The 12,112-nt window shown below is 41.6% G+C and overlaps 1 protein-coding gene across 2 annotated transcripts in view; it reads left to right on the forward strand.

Annotated features, from left to right (window-relative positions):
- Positions 1-81: 81 nt before the first annotated feature.
- The window catches only part of CAB39L (calcium binding protein 39 like), a 63,366-nt gene continuing 51,335 nt past the window's right edge, over positions 82-12,112 (forward strand). The window contains exon 1 of one of the 2 annotated variants that reach the window (XM_065859841.2): positions 82-612. The gene's annotated coding sequence lies outside the window, so the exon portion shown is untranslated. The remainder of the gene's footprint in view (positions 613-12,112) is intronic. The other variant, XM_065859730.2, reaches the window with a different exon arrangement.

Here is a 12,112-nt window from a genome sequence, read left to right on the forward strand (position 1 = left end):
GGGAGTTACCCCGTGTTTCCTCCGACTCCGTTCCCGGGGGTGCAGGGAGCCGATCCCCCCGCAAGCTGACGGGCCCCGCACGGCTGCGCCTGCAGCACCCACCGGTACCGACCGCCGCCGCAGCGCAGGCAGGGACAGGCCCACCGGGGCTCTGCTGAGAGACGGCGCGGAGCCGTGGGCCGGACCCCGACCAGTCGCCCTCCTCCTCGTTCGCCGCCACCCCCAAGCCCGCTCCCGCTCGGGGGTACCTGCGCCGGGCCAGGCTGAGCCGCGCTCCCACCCGAGCGGGGACCCTCCGCCGGGAGCGTGCACTGCAGCGGCGCCCGTGTCCGCCAGGGGGCGCCGCCCCACCGAAGAGGCCTCACTCCCACCGCTCCCACCCCTGCTCAGGCCGCCACTGCGGACACTGCGCGTGCGCACTAACGCCACACTGCACCGCCCCCTGCCGGGCTGGGTCGAGAGCGCATGCGCCGAGCCTATAGGCCCTCCTTGTCCCGTGAGGGGCAGGCGAGCCCCTGATGATTGGACGCCGAATCTCCTGGGTTACAGCTTTGCTAGTGCGTATGCGCAATGCGGGGCCAGGCCGGAAGAGCGAATGGCTGTGTGCAGGAGGTGGGTCGCTCACGGACGGACGTGCGCCTTTCTTTGTTGCTATTGGCTCCGGCGGGAGCGCCGGTGCGGGCGGTGCTTGGGGGGGGGGAGGGGGCCATGTGGCGTCGGAGCAGCGGTGGGGGCAGAGCCGAGAGACAGGAGGTGTGTCGCCATCTTAGGGCGGGGCGAGCGGGAGGTGGGGCGTCCTGGGGTCGGGGCGGGGCGCTGCTGTAACCCCTTGGTGGGGCCCCCTGGCCTGAGGTCGGGAGGGGTGTGGTGCTTTTCTCAGTGGAGAGGGGCGGCTTGTTGTGCCCCGATCGCACGGGGGCTTCCTACAGCCGGGGTGCAGTCTTGGCCTTCACTAGGCCCCTGTGGGAAGGTGTCCTGGCAGCCAGCTGAGCTTAGCGGGGCAGAATAAAAGCAGGTTTCTGAAGGGTGTTTGGGCTTTAGGTTCCAGTCCACCAAATTAAAACATTTGACGAGTGCTTGAGTTGCTTGACTTCACTGCTGGCCCTTGCCATTTGCCTTTGCAGTTGCAGTTGTACCCTATGAAGTGCTAGATTATTACTGCTTTTTTTTAATTCAAAGTGTACATCACTCTTATTTTTTTTTTTTTTTTAATGAATCTTTGCATTGTGGCTATATAAAGGGATTTTTCAGAGAGGCAAAAGTTAACCCACTTTTAAAAATTGTGGAGGGTGTTTTGTCATCACCTTTTTGTCACATCTGTTTTTTATCACCATTTTGAACTTAATTATTACAAGTATTTCCTTAGTGTGTGGGTGGGTGGATAGAAATTTCATTTGCCTCTGGGGGAATGCTATGTTTACATGACCAGATCAGACCCAGGATCCTCCAGAAGGTTTGGATTTCCAGTACCTGCTTTGTACCTTTTACATATGTACCTTTTAAATGTTTACATAGGCACACCTGCATCTGTGCCTCTGTTTGAAGTTCACTGATTAGTCTGTGAGTACTGCCTAACTACACAGAGAGATGAGACAACTAACAATAACATCATTGGGAACAGAGTGGCTCAGCAGTACTAAGGTGCTGACAAATCTCCCAATAAAAATAGTGGGTTATGTTTTAGAAAGAGAGATTTCTGTCCTATATGGTTTTTTGTTTATTTTAAAATTGATTACAAGCTTTTCTTCCCCTTGGAGTATACTGCAGTATAAGATTATGGTTGCAGGTTAATTAATTTTATTTTACTAAATTATTGATATATGTGCACGTGCAAGTGAATACTGACTGTTATGAAGCAGTTGGGGCATCTCAAATTGTATATGAGGGGTATACCAAATGCAGAGAAGATGGAGCCAAGCATCATAACGATTGTATTAATTAGAAGTTATCTTAAATAATTATTTTCTTATGAAGTTTTCCTTCTTTAAATGCCTCCTAAATGGCCTCCTGTGTTTGCCAGCATGATTTGAATCTATGTGGTAAGCATTAATCAGCGATATGGAGATGGTATCTCATAAACAATGAGTTGTTAAATAATCATATTTATGGATGGATTGTATATGTCTGCTTGCCTGGTACGGTTAGGAAATTATTGGGGTTTTGTGGTGATAAAGTTGTCATATGCTTCATGGTTATGAGCAGCAAATAAGCTTAAGCCTTTTTCCAGCGATAACTCATTGCAATGTAAGTATTAGGAATCTGACCGCAATGATGGTTTTACTTGGGAGCATTTGTCCTGGAGCATTGAGAGCGGCTCCGCTGTGCTGAGCGAGCTGCTGGAGCTTGTTCCACCCACTGCAGCAGGGTCTGTCACCCAATGCCTGTCAGTGAACCCCAATGGTCACACAGCCTGCGGCCTCCCTCCAGGAAAGAGGGCAGGGAAGTGCCAATGCTAACCCTGGAGTCTAAAATAGAATTTAGGACTGATTGAAGTCAGACTTCCGCATTATTCGTGTACATAAAAATGTTTTTTTATGTCAGTGTGACTGGAAATGCAGTTTTCTCTATTTTAGAAAGTGCGTGCAGAGGATGAGTAGTAAAGAGGTAGCACTGGTGTAATCTGTGTTATTCTCTATAAAGTGTTAGTAGCTCTCAGAAGCTTTTATTAGCAACTGGGAGTGATGGAAGAAGCTGGAAGAACATGACTGCACGTCTCAGACAAAACAAATTAGTAATATAATTTGCTTGTTATTTGAAGCAAAAGGAATGGGAAATACGTTTTCCTTAAAACAAAGATTAATGCCTCTGAGTCAGTTTTGAAACATACCTGAGTTTCCTTGGTTCTGCTTTTACCTACAATTGTAGGATGGGCTTTCTGAAACACAGCAGCAAATTCTGCCAGTGAGATGGTAACCTCTGTTCTTCCCAAATTTGTTGAGTGGCAGGAGCTCACAAGCGATGCTGACCTGACATCTCAGTAACCCACCTGCAACATTCCTCTGGCAGTGGGATAAGCTGCTTGGGGCTCTCCCCCCAGTTTCTGCAGTCTAGACCTGGACTGACTGCACCGAGAGGTGAGGACAGCCTGTTCTGTGTGCTGATGCATCTGCTGGCACCTCAGTTCAGATGACAATGAAAGGGCCAACTGTCCTGGTGAACGGTGCTGCTGACTGAGTTGCTGAATGATGTGTTTGCGTTACATAGTTCTGGTCGTATTTGGAGACTTCAGATGAACGGTTGCATAGAGAGGCTGAATGCAAATGGCTCCTTTGAGTGTGACAAGATGAGGCTGGTTCGAAAGGAACTATTTCATCCAGTTCTCCAGGGATATTTTTATCGTCTTGGATGGGGTGGGAATTTGGGTGTATCCCTCTATGGCCCAGTAGGCTTGTGTGAGGTACAGCGACATGATTCAGACTCCAGAAAACAGCAAAACACTCAAACCCATGGACTTTGGAAAGCCATGAGCATTCAGAAAATGTTTTATGATTCTAATTTGCCTTTTTGTCCTTTTCTGACTGGATTTGCTCTTTGTTTTATTGACCCTTCTTAAAATATCTTTATGTTCTTAAAGGATGAGTACTTCTACCTGCTCCTTTTCTGTCATATCCTCCCTGTTATCCTTCTCAGGGATTTAACTTGATCCTTTACAGATGAGTGCCTACACCTCATTATTTCAAAATGCAGGTTTAACATAATGTTTTTTTATTTTGATTAGTTTAAGTATAGTTTATAAGTAGTCCCTTGTTTTTCACCCATCTCATCTGTCTTAACTAAGATAACAGACAGATCAGAGAACGGGTAATTTAAAAGACCATGGCTGCTTTACAGAACTTGTTCAGTGTGGTATCATTTGGTTTATCGCAGAAGTTTTGCTGTAACCCATCATTATTTATAAAGATCCATGCTAATACTTATGCCCTGTAAGTATGTTGCTTGCTAACTGGACTTGTCAGAGACTGTTTACAGGCCATCAGTGCTGTGTATTGTAATTCTTTTGCTAGTATATATATGTTAGGTTTTAAGTATTATTAAGTTATTTGGATACTAATTTTTCTAGCTATTAAATCAAACAAAGGGGAGATTTGGGATGTCCAAGAAGCCACTCAGGCTGTAAAATTATTTGTTCTGCCTGTGATGTAAGCATGTTTGCATTCCTGGCAACTAAAAGTCAAACAAATTGTCTGTTTGAGAATGGAGCTTCTAAAATCGTACACTGTTATGGTCCTAAGGGAATCTTAAAACACAGACAGAGACTGGCCATGAAAAGGAAAGGAAAAATTAGTGTCACTGTTTAAACAATAGGCTTCTTTCATGTGGAGGACCTCAATGTCTGTTAATTACCAACTGGCTTGAGGGTTTTGGAGTCTGGCCCAATATGCTGAAACTCTTAACCATCCAATAGCTGGCATATCCTTTAAGGTCTGCATTTGGAGATGGGTAATGTAGTGGATTTCTTCTTTATATACTCTTTATGTAGTAGAAACGTTATCATTTTTAGCTAAATTTCTGTCTTACAGGCTCAGTATACATTGCTAACATAGATTCCAGATAGTTGCATGAACACAGAAAGAACTGGTTTAGATGTGCAGTAATGCCGGAATAGGTTGAGCAGCATGTGTTGTCTTTTCTGTGCCACAGCCTCACCACAGTACACTGATCAGCACCTAAAACTGTGTCCTCTAATTTTGGGTGACTTGGGTGAATTAACAAGATTTGAAAGCCCGTGATTACAGTTGCACTTGAAAGGGCCTGAGATCCCTGCAAACCAGGCAGTAGACGTATATGATGAAAGGAACCTAAAATAAATAGATGCCTAAAAACCTTTTCATCGTCATTTCTCCATTTGTACACAGCTATGTATTTATCTGAAATAAATTTTCACTGTCATTTTCTGAAATAAAGCTAGTGATTGTAAAGTATTCTGACCTTTTGGATGGGCTGTGTTTGTGGGTTTACATGCAGATTAAAGTCTGCGCACAAAGTGTTTTCATTAAATGAATATGTAGCAGAAAAAAATTTCCAAGCAATCTTCAAGATTTAGTGAATTTGCCACGTTCCCATTCTTAAGAGATGTTCTGTGGAGTCTTCCACAACTTCTTTTTGATTTGCTTTTTATTTTTTAAAACAAAGCTTAGAGCAAGGTGTCCTTGTGATGCCAGCTGTTGTAAAGTTATCAGCCTGGTCTTGGTAGCAGCTCTACAAAGGCAAAGCAGTGAGTGCCTGGCATAGGATTGGACCTGACCTAGTAAAAGCCATCAAAAGGAGACAAATGGCTAAAACCTGAGGTCATTATTGTGTATAGATGGAATGATTGATTTCAAATAAAACTGAAACTTCTAAGGTTTCAGATATACTAAAAGGAATTTGACTACAACCATAGAAAACAGGGCAAATCCGTGTAGAGGCTCAACAACAGGGTTTTTAAAAAGAATATTCTGGACTAAGTAGTCCTTAGTCGCAACCTCTTCTGAGAAAACTAATTTAGCTGAAGAAAACCCTGTTTTTTTAGTTGATGGTTTTTCCTTATCCGCTTCACTGTGCCGCATCAGCAGTTGGTTTGGCCTAACTTTGTAGAGGTGTGGAAACTGGCAGTAAGGTGTGGAGAACAGGAGGAGCAAGGATGAGAAGCAGTATTGTCCAATTAATATTTACTGCATTTGGTTTTGTTAATGAGTGTTATGAAGTGTCAGGGAAGCCACAGTCCCCTGAACGTTTTAAATTGGCACTGCTGAAGAAAGAAACAGTTCTGTTCTCCCTGTGCTTCTCAGCCCTCCACTGTTCATTTGTGTGATTGCTCAAGGAACTGGTTGAGGTTTAAAAAAAAAAAAGTTACTTATTATCTGAATAACTTTTCCCATTTAATTTGCTGTGTAGCCACTTGGTATTTCTGCTTCTCTCAGGGAACTGGGGGTGGCCTAGGGGCAAAATGAGCACCTGGAGATGGATGGATTGCTTTCTAATGTTATTGTCAGTGTCATTTATCGGAGTTTAAAGTGTGCAACTGCTTTTTTTAGTATGAGTGAAGTGCTGGTATGGGCAGAACACTTATTGTGTCTATTGCACAGTACAGCTGTCCTAAGCCCCCTCTGCTTTCTCAGTAGTGCTAAACCAAAAAACCGTCCTGCTTTTTACAGGTAGTGGAGATTAATGGGTTTATTCTGGAGGTGGCTGAATGAGCTTATATGGAATTTTTTCTGTAAAATTCTTGAATGACTGGAACCAAAGAAGCTGTATTGAAAATGTGTGAGCTGCCCATTTCAGCAGCACTGGATAAGTGAAGTGAACTGTGGGCCCAAACCTTTGACCTTTGCAACCCTTTTTAATAAGAAATGTTATTTAAGTGGCTCTAATGTATGAATTTGACATTCCTTTCACAGAAGTAGGTAGATATGCTGTTTGTTACAAAGTAGTAGCAATGCCAATGTAGAGTGCATGCAGGCTGACATCTTAAAAAAAAAAAGAAAAAAAGCTTTAGGTTGAGTGGTGAGCACTGCCAGACAAATAGATTTTATGTATATCTGCCAAAAAAATAAATGTCCACCAAATGCTGCTGGCTAGCTTGATTTAGTGTGCAGCTATGGTTTCTGTCAAGTTTGTGATGAACCAGTTGAGTTGTGCTTTGGTAGCATAAGTTTTAAGTGAAGGATTCGTTTTAAGATGAATTGATTTTGTTAATGAATTCATAGCGGGGTGCTACAACCCTTGCATTAGCAGATCAAGATGTGTGGTTGCAGCCTAGGTATAGGAATGAGAGAGAAGGGACAGGACTTTTTTTTTTTTTAGCTCTTTTTGCTACCACATATTGTGGAAATATTTTAAAATTGCATCTCCCCTCCTCCAAAAAAGTGTTCAGAGTGAATGGATTTTTTTTTTTCTTTTCTTCTTTTAGTGTCATAGCCTGGATAGTCCATTTTAAAAATGACTGATAAAGGTAGCACCAAAAAATTCACACAAGTTGCATTTAGTAAGTTCTAGTAACTTCTCAAAAAGCTGCATTTTTAAGGGAAGTAAGAGGGGCTTGATTTTTTTCTAGCTGTTAAATTTTCAGGGTGCCCAACAAGCTGCCATTCCTAGAACTGGCGCAGGGGAGGTGATGGCAGGCAGGGCATAACTTTCCCTTTTTGGCAGCAATGTAATCTTAGAGCAACTTAATCAATTGTGAAACAACATCTTTAAATTACGTTACAGCATGAGTTCAAAAACAATTTCTGATATCTCAGTAATGTTTGTGCCTTGTGTTTCCTGTTGCAAGAGATGATAGTTAAGATGAAAGAAAGTGCTACTGCGTAACCAGACTTTGAAATGTAGGGACAGTTGAGTGACAACCGTTGGATTGGGTGATCTTTGTTAAAGACCTCACACCGATCTAGCACAAAGGCACTTGTACAAATTTATACGTACAAATGTATTGCAGCAAAGAATACAGTTAACTTGCTCTTAGGTGTTGGAAGGAAGTTGTGTGGAGCTTTTTAAGTCAGGGCACTGGAGATTGCTGAATATGGAGAGATTAAAATAATGTGGAAAGAGAATTCACTTCCAGCATCTGAGTGATCCTAGCAACATGTAACGTTTAGCTCTCTGTTACGCCTTTTTTTCCATGTGTTTGTGGGGAGGCACCGCTGGATCAACTTTCCCTCCTCGGGGGTAGCTTTTAATGAACTCTCACTTTCTGCTGTTCACTGGCCGTCTAGCAGCTGTCTTTCACTTCTGCAAATCAGCTAAAGACTGCCAGTTCATGGTGGTCATTCAGTAACTGTTGGGTTTGGATATGGGAGAAGCTGTCAGCAATATTCCGTTTGTTTGATGTTACAAGTAAGGGACCAAATTGAAATTTATATGGTGAGGGCAGGATTGCAGGGTAGTTGTAGTCATCTGTTAAGGTCAATACCATGTATATCATGTAATCAGTCTCTCAGGCAAGTGTGGGATGTTTTTTTTGTTGTTGTTTGGTGGGGGGTATTTTGTTTGTTTGTGGGTTTTTTGGTTGTGTTTTTTTTTTAATTGGTTAACGTATCTTAGCAAATGAGCTAAGTAAGGCTGAACCTTCTGAATACAAGCTTATTACATAGAAATTGTGTTGACCTTTGCTCCTGCTCCTCCTCATCTGTGGGCCATTGATAGCTCGTGTGTTTTACCTTACAATCCATGTTTACGTGTGTAACTGTACTCTGTTGCAAGCATCACACCCAGCCTTGGGCAAAATACAAAAGTGCTTTTGCTTAAAGGCAGTCTGAATGAAGGGAGGCTTGAATGAACTCTGAGGCCAGATTGGCTTGGTAGTTTTTAGCATATGCACTGTTTGGAAAAGGCTTTTCCCTTCAGAAAGAAAAAAAAAAAAAACGACGCTAATGTAAGGAGATATATGTCCCTGCCATTCATCTGTGTTCCACCCTCTTTTGCCATGGAAAGGAAGGTGTTGCCAGAGGATTTCCTGAGATACTCTCATGCTATTCTGGTTTCTTGGGCAGCAGTTAAATGCTGAGAAAACATGCACAGAGATGCTGCCTGTTGTTTTTCTCCTCTCGCTGAACTCTCTCTGCCCTGTAAACTGAGGACTTCCTCATGGCGGTTCATAAGGTCATGGGAGAAGGTGGCTGGAGAAGTAGGTGACATTCCAGTCTCTGAGGGTGGAAAACATGGAGGACTAAGCAAATCTTCAGTTTTGCATGATGCGATGTGTGCTGTTACATCACTAATGTATTTCTGACATCGTTTACAAGAGTCCCTCTCAAAGCTGGGGGCAGAGAAGAGTGAGAACATGTGGCTGTCTGGAATGTGCAGAGCCAAATACTAAGAGTCCCATCTTGATTTAGAAGTGGTTCAAGGGCAGCAGGAATACGTAATTTTTTAAAAGACAATTAAAGAAAACTCTTCAGATTTTCTTTAGGATCTAAGGCTAATGAGAAATTCTAAAAATACCAGGAACAAAAAGAACAGTGACATATGTTTGATGGCTGCACTAAAGTTGTCAACAACGATGCTGAAAAGACAGAACTGTTAATGTACATCTGTACTGAGAACAAAGCTGAATATCACAAATAATCATATAACAACGAACAAATCCATCATATTGCAGAGTAAATAAAGACTGAAAGAACACTTTTGAAAATCTGAGTTACAAATTTTTGGAGACTAAGGATATTTTTTTAATGGCGAATGTAAAACTGTCCAAAATTTTAAGGGTGTAATGAGTGCAATTCAATATGATTAATAGAAAACAAATATTATAAAATATCTGGTATATCAGTTAGATAAAGGATTTGATCTCATCTAAGAAACTGACTTCTGAAAGTGTTACACTCCATGAAGAATCATTGAATTAAGATAAAATTTTCTGATGTTCAGTCACTGGATATTTGTTTGGAAAAAACCCACAAAACCAAACAAAACCCAAATGAAAACACAGTTGGATGAAAATGCAGTATCCTTCCTGATAGTTTTATCCAGGCCACGTAGAGTAGAAAAATGACAAATGATGGCATGGTGTCATATATTTGATTGAATTAAAGAGCATATTAGCCGACTCTTTTGGAAGATGGAGTCAAACCTCCAGGAATTTAATCACCATGAAAGAAGGCTGGATGCACCTTAAGTATGAGGAACATTATCCTAAAAAACAGCGCTGTAAGTTGTCAAGGCTCATGGGCAGCAGACAAGATATCCCTGTAGATAAGTGTCAACCAAGAGCTGATAGTGGTTGAATACACTGAATGCAGAACAGGAGATTTCCTTCCCAGTATTATTGACCTCTCTTCTGGAATATATTAATAATAGAGTTTGATGGATTCCCTTCAAGACACCTGTTTAAATCAAAGCCAGTACTGGCTGTAGGTGTTGGAAGCACATATCTATATGCTTAATGAGGATAGTGACGTTGAAGCAAATTCTGAGTTTGTTAAAGTGATTTGATCATGTACCTATCCTTGAACAAAATGGGGAGCTTCGAAGAGCGTACATTTGCAAACACAGGAGTCACAGCAGCAAGAAGCAGTAAGTAAAAAAAGGATATGAACTTGCATAAAGTGAAAAAATATTTTAAGTGTTAACTAGTTAACTATTGCACTTGCTTATTGATGGACTTAATAGATTCTCCAAAACGTGAAATTAATGTCAAGATCCAAAATCTTTTAAAAAACTTATCTTGTTCAAGAAGCTGTTGAGCTATGTCAGACAATAATTGATGCCTTGTGATAACCAGAGTAGATCTTTACAATTTTTAAATTCTTTTGTTTGTAGTAACAACATTCATTTCTTGAGAAGAGGAAAAGATGAGTTTCAAACTTTTTTTCTTTCCAAATAAGGTTATTTTGTAAGTCTATAGCAAGCATTGGACCTCTCTGCAATTTACATGTGAATTGTCACAGATCCTTATTATATATTACTTTTAAACTTCCTAACCATGTAATCTACATTCTTTTTTTAAATAGAAAAATGTAAAAATAGGTAGTGTGGTGGTTGGGTTAAATGACAAGGTTAGGTTTACATCCTTAGTTACTTGGCTAATATGCAGCTGTTTGGATACAAGTCTTTGCATACTGAAATCCTTCAATGGAAATTCTTATGCTCGTGAAAGCAATTTCATCCCGTGATGACAGCTACTATAGTCTGTCTTGCTGTGGTCATGGAAAGTTAAACTGGAATGACTCTTAGTAGGTGACCTTCTCACAGGATCTTGCCTGCTCTCAGAAAACAAGCTGTTTCTTTTCCCTTGTACTTGGGTGGAAACTCCAAAATTGGCAGTAATGCCAGACATAGTTGTATGTCCTTATGAGCACTGCTGTTTTGAAAGAAATGTTTTATGGAGTTTTGTATTTCAATTCCGCTACCAGGCCTATGGCTCTGATGCCTTGGATTTAGGAACCTCTGCTCCATTCAGTAGATACAAAATTTTGTCTCCTTGTGATGTTAGTCTTGGACATGACATTGAGGAACGTCATGAGACAGAAATGAGGCCTTGAATGCATCTTTGATATTAGAAAATGTGTTGTGCCAGTGTTCAGACTTGGATGGTTTCTGACTATGATACAAGTTGTTTGTTTGTTTTTGCAAAGATATTGGGTAACTTCTTATGTCTGAGCTGATACAGCTTGACACTCGTTTTTCATTTGTGAGGGAGTACACCTTACTAATTTTCAGTGTTAATCATGACTTTTTTTTAATTGGAAAGTAGCAGTCCAGTAGCAGTAGATTTTGGTGGCAGATAAAGTGATTTTGTGAATGCACACTGCAAAAACTCACACAGTGGAGAAAAATTATCAGTTGCGTCCACAAGAAGAGAGCAGATTTATAAACTACCATTAGCATGAGAAAACAGTCATTTCTTGAACTGTTTCCAGAGGGTATGGCCATGTTTGTAAGTATAGATCTGTATGCTGTGTAATAAAAGAACTGCCAGATTTTATTGAGAGATGTGTAGAAGAGTGGTGTTTGCCAAGAACGTTTCCATCAGTATATTTAACCCAATACAACCTATATATCTAGAACGTGCTGTTTATTTCACGTGGTAAGTTATTTTCTTCCAAGTATCCAGCGGTCTTCACTGTTGAGGCTACCCAGGAGAAGAACTGGATCAAAGCATACCCACATGCTTGAGCTGCAACACCTCCAAAACAGAGATTGTCCTGAAGACAAGAACACTTCTGCATGTTGGTCCTTGCTCAGGACAGGCTTCCCATGCTAAAAAATGCCAGCCTCCAATGGGCTTGCTGGTTTATTAATTAAACCTAGAGGAACTTGGCCCTTAATTGGATACTTTGTGTGGTTGTGTGTGTCTGACATAATAATTGTGATGTCAGTTGTTGGGCAACACAGATGGGGAGAGCAGCAGATGGCTTTTTAGTAGGGTGGGCATGTTCATGATTAGGTTTTCCCCAGTTGGGGGGTAACAGTATCGAACTTCATCGGATACCATGCCGGTTAATTAGTTCAATATAGTCAACTTTTGGCGGGGATGGACAACATAGCTCTTTAGAGAGGCACAGGAAGCTCCATCCTGGGACCAAAAGAATATGTGACTAGAGTCTGTGATAGGGGATTCGTGGAAACAGGGACCATTCGTCACCTAACAGTTAGGATGATACCCTTGTAGTCATGTTATATTCCGTACTGT

This window comes from Patagioenas fasciata, chromosome 1 (assembly GCF_037038585.1).
Source record: "Patagioenas fasciata isolate bPatFas1 chromosome 1, bPatFas1.hap1, whole genome shotgun sequence".
NCBI lineage: Eukaryota > Metazoa > Chordata > Aves > Columbiformes > Columbidae > Patagioenas > Patagioenas fasciata.